We start from the raw sequence: 15,440 nt of genomic DNA on the forward strand, positions 1-15,440 counted from the left end.
TTAAATTTTTGCGGAGTAATACATAAACTTTATCAGGTAGAGCCTGGTCGGAGGATCCTCCCCTTGTGTTGGAGGAACATGATCACCTCGTTCCTCCACAATTCCAAAAGTAGAGCATGGATATGTAGTAGTAGACGCTAGAGGACAAAATCTACCAAAATACTATCAAAATTCTTTCGTCTTTATAGTTCACTCATCAATAATGACACCCACGCAAGGCACACACCTAGGGCCAGAATTAAGCCTTCTCCTTCACTGAAGCAATTGTTACAAATCTGGTATACATTTCTATTACCACAAGAGGCTTTATTTAGCGTCAGTTTACATAATCTGCGTGGGACGAGCTTGGGAACTCGCACCTGTCCTAACAGCACTGAATTATTTGTACTTGCAAACTTATATTAACATAATTTTAAAGCTATTAAAACGAGTGCAGCTCTCTGTGTTATTTTCTACTATAAAATAATAGCTGTAAAAACTTAAGGAAATAATTCGTGTTTTATGTTAAAATCTGGTCAAAGATTAATGTTTTTAAACTCTCGCGACTAGTACACATAATATTATAATGCAACGGGTCTTATACGCGATTGAAAATTTAAAGGTTAGGATACCTTATTTGCTGCCCGACGTTTCGATCGCAGTCAGCTTGTGACCACGGTCGTTGTAATGCGATCGAAACGTCGGGCAGCAAATAAGGTATCCTAACCTTTAAATCTTCAATCGCGTATAAGACCCGTTGCATTATAATATTCTGGTCAAAGATGTTTTAAGGCGAAAGCTTTTAACATTGATTAACGTCTGTTGTCTTAATTGTATTGGTACAATCGGGATCTATTTCAAACGTACATTCTGAAGCAGAGAGACATATTATTAAGTCATCACTATACGGCTACCCATCTGTCTGAATATTCTCACCCGTGGATGTCTTACTCTCTGTTCGTTTTCTTACCGGTTAGGGTAGGTAACACAACTCTTACCTCAGTTTATTACATGAGTACGAACATAAAATATAATAAGGTCATACAAATTTTCGCTTCCAAGAATGAAAGCAGTCTGCTCCGAATCGTGGTTTCCTAATTATATTATAGAAAAAAATATTTCAGAATCGTCTTCAAAACCAAAATAAAAATCCCTAGTGCGAAATTTCTTTGAAAAACGTCTTTAGTAAACCCACAAAAGAAGCTTAAACTCAAACACTAGAAGTATTTCGTAATAGAAATTCACAATTTTATTTGTTAATCGTCTTGAACGAGACCCGAGGGGAATGATAACTGCTTTATTTTCCACCGAAATGATCAAACATAACTGCTATAATTTTATATTATTATTTGCTATTCTTTTGTTTGTATATTTTACTATTCTAGGGGTTAAATAGACAACATTTTTTTTATTATTTTATGTATTTATTTTTTTCGTAAAGCTATTTAATATATTCTTCTTCTTATCGTATGGTTAGTGGTCAACCTAGTGTCAAAGTTGTTCAAGCCGCTCGAAGGCCTTTGACGTGGCTTAACGATTGTTATCTTAATTGACAACAACCGGGACCGACATTTTAAGTGCCTTCCGAAGCACGGAGACGCCCTGTTCAAATACCACTATGTGGTCACCCATCTATGGAATGACCGCGCCAAGGTTTGCTTAACCCACAGATCGTTTACCGACCGGTGAGCGCAACTGGCTATGGGCGCCACATTTAATATATTTAAAATCTTTAATTTTACAATCTTTTATTTTTTAACCCACTACTGTACTGTACTGTCTCCTCCCAAACGAGGGGGAGGGGTCAGGCCATGAGTCCACCACACTAGCCAAGTGCGGGTTGGGAAATTTCATATAACTATTTTTTTTTAAATGTAAATTAAGTTTGTAGATTAGATCATGCCTTTTTTAGAGGAGTAAATGACAAATATTTCACAACTTTTTTAAGCCTATTCTTGCGCCGCTATTGGTCATTGGTCTCTACCGAAATGGGAAAGGGTTTAAGCCTTGAGTCCACACTGCCGGCCAAGCGCGATAGGCTCTGTATTCCGTGATTTCGAAACGACGAACGTCATTTGCCAAATACTAATTTCAACCGAAAAGCCCCAATAGGCTTAATAGAAAAGAATCTGCATATAAATAGACCCAATATGTATAAAACGTGGTATTAAAATGATCTAAGATCACATCTCTCGTATCCATTTCACAGATACAAGCTCAAGTCATTCTTAATCACCACTACATCTAAGCCATTAAACAAGAATCCTCGCAATCCGCTAATAGCGTCTATTCGGCTACAAAAGCCAAATATACGGCGTCTCGTTTCCAAGGCTTTAACGGATTATCGGCCTATCTTCGGCCACTGCGTTTATAGGCCTTAAAAGGTTGAGGACCCCATCAATACTCGTCGTAGCTTGTTTAATGATAAATGTTTTTTAACCCCTGAAAAAGACGACGCTTAAAGCTGATAAACTATATTGGCTTCCTTGTCTAATGTTATGGGTAAGATAAGGACAGAAGATTCGAGATTGGATATTCCGTTGAAAAAAATTTAATTCACATACGAAAATATGTGACCTTTTCTAAAATACTTTATTAATGTAGTCAGTTTGTAAGTCTGTTAACTATAGATTCTATTAATGTGATCAATTTGTAAGTCTGGTAACTATAGATGTCTCTTTCTATTATAAAGAAAAAGAAAGGAACAGAACATAATTAGCGTTAATTTGTTTCAATTTGTTCGTTTCCATGTTATCTGGGGGCACGGAAGTGCCCCCGCAAGTCGAGCAAAAAAAAAGCGGCACGGCCGTAACATCCTTTTCTCGAAGCAATTCGGGCTATTTTTGACACCCCTATAATTTCGTTGTGGATAAAACAAGAAGCCTGGATTTTCAGCAACTAATCAGTCATTGTATAAACACAATTTGAACCAGTAGTTTAAGAATGACAACTTGTTAAAATTTTGAATTTTGTCACTCACTGATTCACTGACTCACTGACTCACTGACTCACCGATCATCAAAAGTCTAAGGTACTTCTAGCAGACTTAGAAGCTTAAAATTTAGAATACAAATAGGGTTTAGTGTCTTAATCATAGGAAAAATTTAATATTTTCTAATTTCGGTCCAGTTTTCTAAATACACCAACTGCAACAATAACTTTGTAATCCCATATAAATGTATAAGATTACAAGGTTACATTTGCAGTTAATGAATTATTATTACTGTAGAAAATAAAATAAATAGGTGTAAATAGGTACCTACTATATGAGGCATAACGGGAGGTGGTATAGGGTGGGTAAGGGTGTTTAGCCCATGAAACTGAACAACATTCCCATAAGAAAATATGTTGAATTATGAAAAGAAAACGTCTTTCCATACAAATTGGACTTATGTTCGCTCTACGAAAAGAAGTGAGATGCCATCAAAAACATTCTGTAAAAACCTCAAGTCTCGCCGTAAAAAGTTGTGAGATCTATATAATACCAAGTCGATTAATCTATTTAGTCTCTACTTAAAGGACCTTCTGTCTTAAGTTATTACATATGTTATTATCATGCCAATTTTAAAAAAATACCTTTAAAACAAATAGATCGACTTGGTCATCGCAAGAAAACACAAATTCGCCATTAATAACATTTCAGGAGCATTAACTTCTTGTCGTGCTGTGTAGTGTGATACATACTAATAATCAAATCATGCGATGGCCAGGTCGGTCTATTTGTTTTAAAGGTATTTTTTTAAAATTGGCATGATAATAACATATGTAATAACTTAAGACAGAAGGTCCTTTAAGTAGAGACTAAATAGATTAATCGACTAGGTATTATATAGATCTCACAACTTTTTACGGCGAGACTTGAGGTTTTTACAGAATGTTTTTGATGGCATCGTGTTTACAGTTTGAGGTATAAAAGATTAACAAAGTCGAATGAGTTTGACAAGGTTCTAGTTAATGTTTGTCTCCTTTTAATGACGGTTGAGAGAAAGAGACGAAATGTCAAACTGTGGAATTAGTTTCGTTTGTTGTCATAAAACTAAAGTATTTATATAGAAGCCTGCTAGCGAATGCTTATCGTGAAGTATTGGGATATATATTTCCAGATATTAGATCCATAGTTCAATTCAACTCGCCCATGGCCACTGGAGTGGACTCAAAGCCTATATTTTTCCTCTATTCTGGCAGACCCTTGGCGAGCAATGGGACACTAATGGAATTTTTATTCTTTTTTAAAATAGTACTAGTAACCGGCAAAAATGTGTGGCAAGAAGTATGGATGTGAATGAAGTAATAAATTACTGTTTGTAACAAGAGACGTTCTTTGGTCTCTGCCTGCCTCTATGGGAAAAAGGCGTAATTTTATGTATGTATATATGTTATTTCATAGTCACTCGAAAGTCGATTGATTTCGATAAATCGAATAAATTCATTTAAGATTTGTCGAAAAGAGTCGTAATACCTTTAAAATTAAACAATCGACCATTTGTATTGAAGGTTTATACAACATCACAGCCCATTCTCCCCAAGATAAAACATTTTAATAATATAAACATTCTAATTTTAGCCCACTCTCCTTAATTACACGTCTAGATGTCTTCAAACGAATAAAATATGGTTCTGTCTGGATCTCGAATACTCTTAAATATTAATGAAGGAATACCTAAAGCTTTTTTAAGAGGGCAAAATAATTAATATCTGACAGACTATTACTGAAGTACGTCTCTTCGTCGCCATTTTGATGAGAATTTATGAGTGTTCTTGATTGTAAGTGGAAATTGTTTGATAGCTTTAGTCCTATCATTGTCGAGTTGGAAACAGGATTAGTAGCACGATTTTCTACAATTAGAACCATTGTGAATCGCGAATTTGACGTTTAATATGTACTGCCAAAATAGTTTCTACGACGCCCGTTAGAGGCGCTGATCAGATTTTCATACTTTATCGATAGCTAGCCGGTTGTCGGTAGTCGATAGTGGCAGAGCATCGAGCTACAGGACAGTACTTTACAGACGTTACAATATTCTTATGGACGGTATTTAGCCACGGCTAGGCGGCTGGCTAATTTGATAAGACTTACCAACTATTTTATTGTTACAATGGATACTTTTGCCAAGATCCATATTTCCCTAACTTGCATAACCCGTTGTTGTATAAATCTTCATGACCAGAAAGAACAGATTTTCCTTCGATTTGTCGATTTATTGTATAAAAATATAAATCTTATTGGTCAGTACACTCTAGGCCGGTTTCATTTTTAGTGGAGACCCATGCCCAGAAAAAGAACGTTAGTTTGTCTTTTTTTTTGCCTATTCTCTTCCACATTCCAAGAGGAAACATTTGTCCAGCAGTGGGACAGTTGTAGCCTGCTTTTTCTATTGATTAACTAATACTGTAAAATCTTGCCCTAATTGAATATTATAAAAGTAGAATATTTTAATATAAACTTAAAACTTATTCGTGTCATTTTGTTTAAGTTGTGCAAGTCTCCCGCAAGTTTGTCCGGGAGTTGGTGGAAGTTTTAATTTAAATGGAGGTAGTGTGTTACCGGTGGGATACTTTCTTCAAAGTTTCATCAAATATTGTCACAAAATATTTTTTTCACTGAATTGCTAAGATCAGATGCGTAAGATTTTAGCCTAATTGCGTAAGCCGTCGGTAAACGTCTAGTGTGTTAAATATCCCTTCGTGCGATACTTATATTGCCGACTGTATTATTTCCGTCTGATTTCATTTATCTGTGTCTTTAATCAAACTGTTACGCTTTTAATGGATAAATACTGAATCGATTTTGATAAAAAAGATCATGGAGATAGTTGAAAACCCGGAAGTTGAAGTTTATTATAGAATATTAGATTTTCAAAATTAATTTTACCCAATTGTAATGGGAGCGAAACCACGCGGTTCTGCTAGTATAACTCATCGTTATTCATAAAACAATTAATTAATTTCACCGCTCCTCCATTATCTTAACATTTCAGTAGATAATATACAGACAAAAGTTTCAGAGGCTCTGATTTTAATTAAATCTGATGAATGGATGAGTTGTATGAATTGTGACGTCATTATTCTAAGTGCTTGTCTTTGTACGCTGTAGTAAATAAAATTGCGTAAAGTAAATGATCTTGTATATAAGCCTAGCCTTTCTTCAAACTATGTAAAAGTCGACTTCCAGTCTCACCGGATGCAGCTGAATATCAGTGTTTTACATGGAGCGACTGCGAATCGGACCTACACAACCCAGTTACCTGGATTATAAAACAATATCCTGCGGTAAGACTTTCAAGCTTCTGATTACTGTTAACGACCGGAACCCACAATTTAACATGATTTACGAAATACGGAGGAACTCGATATGTGTAAGATGGTCACCCATCCACAGACCAACCTCGGCAAGTGTGGCTTAACCTCGAAGATCGATCATTGTTATATCTATACTAATATTATAAAGCTGAAGAGTTTGTTTGTTTGTTTGAACGCGCTAATCTCAGGAACTACTGGTCCGATTTGAAAAATTCTTTCAGTGTTAGATAGCCCATTTATCGAGGAAGGCTATAAGCTATATATCATTACGCTACGACCAATAAGAGCAGAGTACCAGTAAAAAATGTTACGAAAACGGGAAAACCCATTCTCTCTCACGTGACGCAAGCGAAGTTGCGCGGGTCAGCTAGTAAATAAATAAAGCCCAATAGAACTTTTTAGTCCCCAATTCCTCACTTAGCCAACGTGGTGGACTCAAAGCAAGGAAACCGTTGCCCAGCAGTGGATAAGCAATAGTTTATAAAAAAAATCGACCTAGAAATCAAACCCGAGATCAGTTGGATACCCTATCGACCGTAGCACAGAGACATGTAAAACTTTTACAGCTGCGTTGTAGTTGTTTAATCGAATACACATTACTTCGAACGACAGAGAACATCAATATTCATGAACAATCATTTTGTCTTTATGTTTGTATACAACAGTTTGTTGATTTCAAAATAATATGGGATATAAAATGTTTGATAAATTGATTACCTCAATTCGGGATTTTGATTTGCAGCAAATATGCCTCATGCGTGTGGACCCGGGAAATGTTTAAGTGACTTTTTCTTATATGGCGTTTTGGATTTACCTAAGGACTGCCTTTGACGAATTTTATTATAGTAGCATACGATACACACATAGGGATGCATTTTATTTATGTTAAAAATGCACCTCTCGCGCTAAAACTTAGATTATATTGATACAATCGAACCTGAAAGCAATAGTACAAAAATATTTGTTCTGCATGAGAATCAAACCCATGACGCCCACTCGTTGTAGAGTGGTGACTAGCCCACCTTAAGAACTACGCAACAGTGTTTCATATTTTTATTTTTAACTAGCTGACCCGCGCAACTTCGCTTGCGTCACATAAGATAGAATGGGTCAAAACTTTTCCCGTTTTTGTCATATTTTTTATTGCTACTCTGCTCCTATTGGTCGTAGCGTGATGATATATATTTCGTTTGTACATATAAAATTATTATTTAATGTATAGTTTTAATTATTATTGTTAGAGCCTGTCTAAATATGAATTGTATTATACAAAATAAAATAATTAAGAAACTAAGTTTTGACTGGAAAAAAAAAACTTTTACTGCCCAGTGACGTCATAACCCATACACTGCTCACAAACTCTTTCAACTGCGCCTAAAACCTTTCTAGTCTCAATAAAAAGTGGCCAAGTACAAACCCCTTAAACTTAGCTCGCGTTTCAGCCTGCCCCTCGACCTTGCTCCCGTGGAGGGCTCTCGTGGCCACATAATAGCACTCAGCACTCTTTCAGGGCAGGCTGTGTTTTCATGCCCGTTTTCTTTTGATACGTAGATACTTAGGTAGGGCTTGTAGATGGGAGTTTTTGCTGTTGATATATTAGCGACCAGCGGGCGGCAGATTTTGTTTTGAAGTAGAGTGGCCGTGAGTTTGTTGCTAGCTCTTCTCATAAGGCTCTACCCTCTTTCCGAGCTAGTGGTAGATTCAGTAATTGTAACGACTATCATAAGTGTCAATATTTGACCTATATAAATGATTTGATTTTGATTTTTGGATAAGAATAGTCTTATCTTTAAATATAGGTGCCTATTTTAGTCTTCCGTCAACTATGGGTAGAGCCCCTCAGAAAATTAAATTTGAAAACGAGAAGACCGTATGAGGCTGCCTATTCATTGACCCAATACAAAGCGTACGTAGAAACAGTGAAACGTTTATTCATTCTATCGTTCTAATATGATCTAAGTAGATATAAATAATTAATCACTAAATCACGAAATATTTACCTGCTAAACTATTGAACATCCAAACTAAAATGTATCTTTTTTTATATGTTTGTAACTGTCGGGACAGGATTTGTATGGGATCAATAGGATCAAAATTCACTATACCGGGATGAAGTTAGGCCAGTCCGCTAGTAAATAAATAAGTTTACGATAATATAATGATACACTGGCCACAGTATTCATTAGAGTCCCAACCTTGTATTCCTTAACTGCACGCTTTACTGTTACAAGTAAATCTCCTATAAAATATCTATATCACTAGATCAAAAGTCGCCATATACCAAACTTCTTAAACAGTCTCCTCCCTTTCCACGATATTCCCCACCCCTATCCCCCATTTACACTTGGAAACTTCTCCACTACTTTGAGTTGAAAGATAAATCGTTTGACAAAACGCTTGCAAACTTTTTGAATGAAACTTGAGATAAAAATATGTGAATGGGATAAAGTATCCGTATGTATTCGCGACGCGTCGTGGAACTCAGTCTTGTGGGGCCATGAAAATGGCGTGATATGGAGTCGATTATTTTATATTGAATTAATATTCTACTTTAATTTTTAAGCTTAAATGCTGTTGTCATAGAATTATTTTTTTATTTGAAAGGCTTAGACCTATCAAGCTTACTGTGGTTAGCTACGGAGGTTATTTCATAGAAATACATAGAGACCAACAACGTTCGCTTCATGTAGCCGGCTTCCAATTTATACCTATAAGCATGGCAAAATATCCGAATGGGTCAAATTTGCTCCAATAGAAAATGGTACATTGAAAAGTGGTTTACATTTTAATAAGTACTTTCGTATTTTCGCTTTTCTTTGTTATTTACTTTCATTCAGCGAGCTAGCTATGACACACTTTTATTACTAAAGTAATTAATAATTTCGCATTTGCCGTCCATTGGATGTATGTAGTAAGAAAACCGTACGTAATAAACTGATTTATATACTTTCAGATTAAGATTGAAATGTATAGTTAACGAATAGAATAAAAATGTTTAGAAATTACTTTAACCGATACATAATCGCGTGTTTCATGTCCCCATGTCGCCTTAGGTCGGGAATCGCTTTTCCATGCAATATAAACTGTCGTCGTACACCCCAGTAGGTCACTAGTGCAGTTTATGTACGTCAATAAATGTTTAGCTTTAGAACGAACCAGTCAACTTTTATATAGAAACGTTCATGTTTTATATCACAATAGAGGGAGGGACTGAGAATGTGTATGGATAGAGTAGGAGGGATAATGAGTACGACCCTGGGTGAGTGGTTAATATGGTTCTTTTTCTTCTTGTCGTATGGTTAGTGGTCAACCTATTGTCAAAGTTGTTCAAGCCGCCCGAAGGCCTTTGACGTGGCTTAACGACTGTTATCTTAATTTTCTACAACCGGGACCGACTTTTTACGAGCCCTCCGAAGCACTGAGACGCCCAGTTCAAATACCACTTTGCGGTCACCCATCTAAGGAATGACCGCGCCAAGGTTTGCTTAACCCACAGATCGATGAGCGCGACTGGCTATGGCTATGGATGAAGTGTCGGTACTATTGGTTTGAATGTGATGGACTCGATGCTTTCAAGTAACAAATATTTTTGATCTGAATATGAGCATGCAGATACTAAGGAGAGCGACTAGCTACGTTCCTTACAAACTCATTTTGATTCGTTCACATCCACGCATCTTGCCATATAGGAAAGTTTAGCCTACACCTTTCAGTTTTTCCCGGGAATTCCCGCTTTGAGAAATCTCAAGACCCTTCCCATATCAAACATTAATAGGTTAAATTTATATTTTTTTTTGTTGGAATCTTGTCCAAAAAATAACTGATATTTGAAGAACATTCTTAGTGACTTTTATATCGTTGATTACGAATTGAGAGCAATTCCTGATTAAATTTTAGCTCCAAACCATGTAAAGAAAGGTACCTAACGCAAAGCTTCAATTAAGTTTAATTTTTAGAAGCACAAAAAGTAGCGTACCCACGTTGAGGCCTAGGCATATAGGTACACTGCATAGTTAAGTGATTACTGTCAAACCAATACAGAAATATCACCATAATTTTCACCATTCATCCTTCAACTGAAAACAAAAAGCCTTCACTCTCTCCTTTCCTCTCACATTCCTACACACATAAATATATTTACCTATACTCTCTATACAACAAACAGGGTCCCAAAAGATCAATAGCAGGAACATTTAAATTTCCACCGCGAGCCCTTATTTAAGAACAAAGCGATACCAAAGAGCCTTTGTGTTAATTCGAAAAACACTCTTTAATTGCCCCTTTTATTTACTTTGCGGTACTTCAATAAATAATTCTATGTATGTTAATGTTTTTGTTAATTTACGTGCCTTTGTGGGATGTAGCAAGCTGCTTTAAAATGTTTCATTATATTGATTGCTTGCTGCCATTTAAACCGTGTTTGTGGGGAGGAGAATTCACTCACTCATTTATTTTATCATACAATTATTATTGTACTTACATAAGATCACGCTTGTTATACCAAAAGGTTTAGGCAGTGGTGAAGGAGTCGCACACTCGTCTCTCCACTTACCGTTTAAATCCTATGTGATAGCGGGCACTTTACTAAACTGCATATTTTGTCGTCACTGTTACTATATATTAGATCGGGGAAAAAGTCTTTTCGCATTATAGTATGTATGAACTTGTAATAAAATCTCTTTGGCTTCAAGAATCACAAATGAGTACACGGTTCATTAGGTTTCTTTCAGTGAGCTCGTGAGGTACCCAAATATCGAGATTTTTTGTGTAGAGAAAAGATTTTATTACAAGTTCATACATACTATAATGCGAAAAGACTTTTTCCCCGACCTAATATTATACGATTAAGTCCCTTCTATCTGTTCGCGATTATCTTAAATTTACTGAACGGGTTTTTATACGGTGTTCTCTAATAGATAGAGTCATACTCTGGTATATAATTTCTTCAGGGTAACCATAATGTATGTAAACTGGGCGAAATCGGGCCAGGCTGCAACTGATATATAAATTTAACCCATTAATGTCCCACTGCTGGGCAAGGGTCTCCTTCCGTAATGAGAGAGGGATTAGGCCTTGAGTCCACCACGCCGGCCAAGTGCGGGTTGGGGACTTTGCATGTTCTCTTTCACCGTTGGAGCATGTGATAATTATTTCTAATACACACATATCTTCGAAAAGTCATTGGTTTGTTGCCTCGGTCCGTTGCCTCGGTTAGTCCAGCTTTTTGGCTTGGCTCTATTTTGGGCTAGCCACTGTTGATTTTCGTTCACGCATTGATGGAATTATGAATAAAACAAGCCCAATACCATACAGCTTTATTAAGTGATCCTTACGCAAGCGCTCCCTTTCGGTCCTGTTTTCAGTCACATACATAATTATATTAGCATTTAGGTGGCAACGTTGTTTAAACGAAGATACATCTCTGCTTTTGTACGAGAGATATAGCTAATTTTAATAGAGTTTATGTGCATAGGATAATTTAAGGACACAACTAAGTGAATGTACAGGGAATAAGTATTCAATGTTATTTAACAACTGGAAAAAAAACAATTCTTATCTGCCCCCGTCGTCTGAGCGATAGTGAGTACTGTTGTTCAAGTCCAGGGTCGGATAAAACGCTACTGGTATTTTTTTAACTTGCTATTTTTTGTTTCAACTATAGCCAAGCATTTGTTTACGTACGCCGTATGCATAATGTCCCCTAATACATGGGACTAACATTGTTAAAGGACAATGGCGAAAAAATCACTTATATTTTCGAAGCGTCTTCGAATCTCAATATTACTGAAGTAATTTATTATTTAATGTAAAAAGCGTAACACCCACATTTCGCCATATTTCATACACCTACATCTTCGTGTAAAACAGGCGTGATATTATTATCATGCTATGTATATAAACTACATCAACATAATCCTTCGCAAAAATGCCTAAAAATCAGAACAACTCTTTGTAAAGACACACAAGTTTGGTCCCAATTTCGGACTGCACACGATACATGTGGCGTGGAAACGTCCGCGCGGGCCGTGAGAGTCGTTTATCAGCCGTCTGGAGGGACGTGTCGGAACAAGGACAGACACGGCAGCTCCCACTGCGGTGATATACGCCACGCTGTGCGAGGATTTTGTTACGTGTATTTGGTATACACATATCTGTGTGGGTCATATTTTATGGTATTATCATGGTTTAGTGCTTGCATTGTAGGTCAAAATCTTAGCTCAAGCATCCAACTAATCGTCCATAAATTATTTAGAGGGTTTCTAGTTTGTCAAAGTTAATACTAAACAGCATTTAAGTAATATGTTAAGCCCTGTCATTTATTTTTTTACTCACTGACCGTTTCGAATTCAGTAGCACACAAGTATAGCACGTCATTTTCTTATATAAGTTATTTTAACAGAGTGTGTGTGGGTAGTAAGTAATAAGTATAGTAATAAGCCACTGCTTAGATTTTCCTAAGATAAAAACAAATTACGTAGGAGAAGATTATGAGCGACGGAACAGAAGAATGCCGTCGTTGCAAGTCTGCTTCATCAGCACCTTGTTCTACAGTTTGTTGTTAAAGACACACAGAGCTAAATACCGCCTTTTTAATTGCAACACTCATTGTCATCCTTTTGTAAAATTAAATGTAATCGGGAATGGGGTAGAATAGATGTAAATGTTTAAAATAGTTTTTGGATTATGGAGATTCTAAATGGTTCATGGACATATATACACGGATCTGCGAGCCAGTTTTCTTATTTTTTAGATCTAGGCTGATCCCTACCGCGATATAGTATAACCAGACAAAATACCTCTTGACCGTTGCAAATGGATGCAGGTAAACGCAGATATAGTAGCATCCTAAATTGTAATAAATGTGTTGTTTTAGTGCATAGAGACATTGTTGCCAGTGTGTGCAGTAGTTTGTCATACGCATGTCGTGTATGGAGTTGAAATATTTCATAGTATTACATACATAAAGCTTCATGAAAATCTGTTCGGTTAACTTGAGCTTATTGCGAAGAGACAGACAGACAAGGCGATCGGAAGTTGTTATATAATAATACTAGCTTTTTACTCGTGGCTATGCTCGCGTGGATTTCGGGGTGGAATTTTCAACAATCAGCCTCAGCCTGCGACCACGGCGAGTGCAACCTGCGCCGAAACGTTCGGCATTTTCAGGTAAAATGTGTGTTCGCGTTGCGTGTTTAATGTATAATAGAATATGGGAATTGCCTAAGGTTTCGGCGAAGGTTGCACTCGCCATGGTCGCAGGCTGACTCTGAGTCAGACTGCGACCACCAAAATGCGTGTTCGCGTTAATTCCCGTATTCTATTATACATTAAAGTAGCGACATGTGACAGCACAAAAACGTAATTTAAATAAACATCAATATTTTAATCAAAGTAATATTACAATAACAATATGAAGTCACTTCTAATCTCTAACACAAGTGCATATTGCATAATTCAAAGCTGAACATTGAACTGACTACACTAACTAAACTTACTAAACGTAGTACAAAGCTGAACAGATGTTAACTCAATTTGTACTGACCTGTATTCTGCTTGTTCATGAACTAATGTTTGACTAAATATAGCCTAGAGGCTGTATGAATGGACCATTTTGATATCTAACTTTATCTGATTATTTCACTTATCTATACTAATATTATAAAGCTGAATACTAATATTATAAAGCTGAAGAGTTTGTTTGTTTGTTTGTTTGAACGCGCTGATCTCAGAAACTACTGGTCCGATTTGAAAATATCTTTCAGTGTTAGATAGTCCATTTATCGAGGAAGGCTATAGGCTATATATCATCACGCTACGACTAACAGGAGCAGAGAAGCAATAAAAAATGTTACAAAAACGGGAAAAAATTTGACCCATTCTATCTTATGTGACGCAAGCGAAGTTGCGCGGGTCAGCTAGTGTAGGTATATTTCTACGTGCCTGATATATGGGACTGCCTCCGTGGCACAGTGGTTAAGGAAACCACGCTGCTACCTTTGCGTCGAGAGGTCGTAGGTTCGATTCCCACACGGAACAATTATTTGTACGATCCATAAATAATTGTTTCGGGTTCGGTTGTGATTTGTGTCCGTTGTTTGTATGTTTGTCAAAGTCCCCGCAACACAAGAGCAGGTGCTTGTGCGGGAGTTTCATAAATAAAAAGTACAGAGCCTTGGAACGCACGATTTACCGAAAGTTAAATTGAGATTTAGGTAAATGTCCAAAAGAAGTAGTTATAGCACTTAGGCAACCGTCCTTTTGGGTCGGGGAAAAAGTCTTTTCGCATTATAATATGTATGAACTTGTAATAAAATCTTTCACTACACCAAAAGCTCGATATTTGGGTACCTCACGAGCTCACTGAAAGAAACCTAATGTACTCGTTATGTAGTGTACTCATTTGTGATTCTTGAAGCCAAAGAGATTTTATTACAAGTTCATACATACTATAATGCGAAAAGACTTTTTCCCCAACCTTATAAATCTTCCTGTAATTGGCGTTTTAAATCCAACTTCCGCACACCTACCTCTCTACAAAGTTGACGAACTATAATTGTTAATGACGTAACGTGGGCGTGTTTCGTACACCTCTGCCTACATCTTCGGCTATAATAGGCGTGATATTATGTATGTAGAATTGTAGATGTAAATTCAATTTGTACTGACCTGAATTCAGCTTGTTCATGAACTAATGTTTGACTAAATATAGCCCGGAGGCTGTATGGAGTAACCATTTAGAACTTAATCTGATTATTTCATGTTATGTATATTTCTCATCAAACTGTATTTGGTTTTGTCTATTGACATACTAGGTACTATCATTTCATTCCCTTCTCAAATTTTCTATCAGTTGAATGTTTTAATATTAGCCAGTGGTCTTTGAATACCTCTCTTTACCTTTTAATCTTTTAAAACTAGCATAATTTTATCAATAGGTATCGTTTTCAGAAAAAAACCAACTGCCTATCAACTTAATTATCACAAAGTAAATTAATAGATAATAATATTTCATGTCACAATTTATTTTATTCACATGCATTTATCATATTTTTTATATTGACCCTGTTTCACCACCCCTAAGTATCTATCAAACAGCTTATAAGATGAAATTATGACAGTTGTTTTCATACATTTACCGTCATTATTTAGCAAATATGTAG

General features: G+C 36.4%; 1 protein-coding gene across 1 annotated transcript in view; it reads right to left on the reverse strand.

Annotated features, from left to right (window-relative positions):
• The window catches only part of Hasp (Hig-anchoring scaffold protein), a 122,497-nt gene that overhangs the window by 21,664 nt on the left and 85,393 nt on the right, over nucleotides 1-15,440 (reverse strand). The window lies entirely within an intron of this gene.

This window comes from Anticarsia gemmatalis, chromosome 22, assembly GCF_050436995.1.
Source record: "Anticarsia gemmatalis isolate Benzon Research Colony breed Stoneville strain chromosome 22, ilAntGemm2 primary, whole genome shotgun sequence".
Lineage (NCBI taxonomy): Eukaryota > Metazoa > Arthropoda > Insecta > Lepidoptera > Erebidae > Anticarsia > Anticarsia gemmatalis.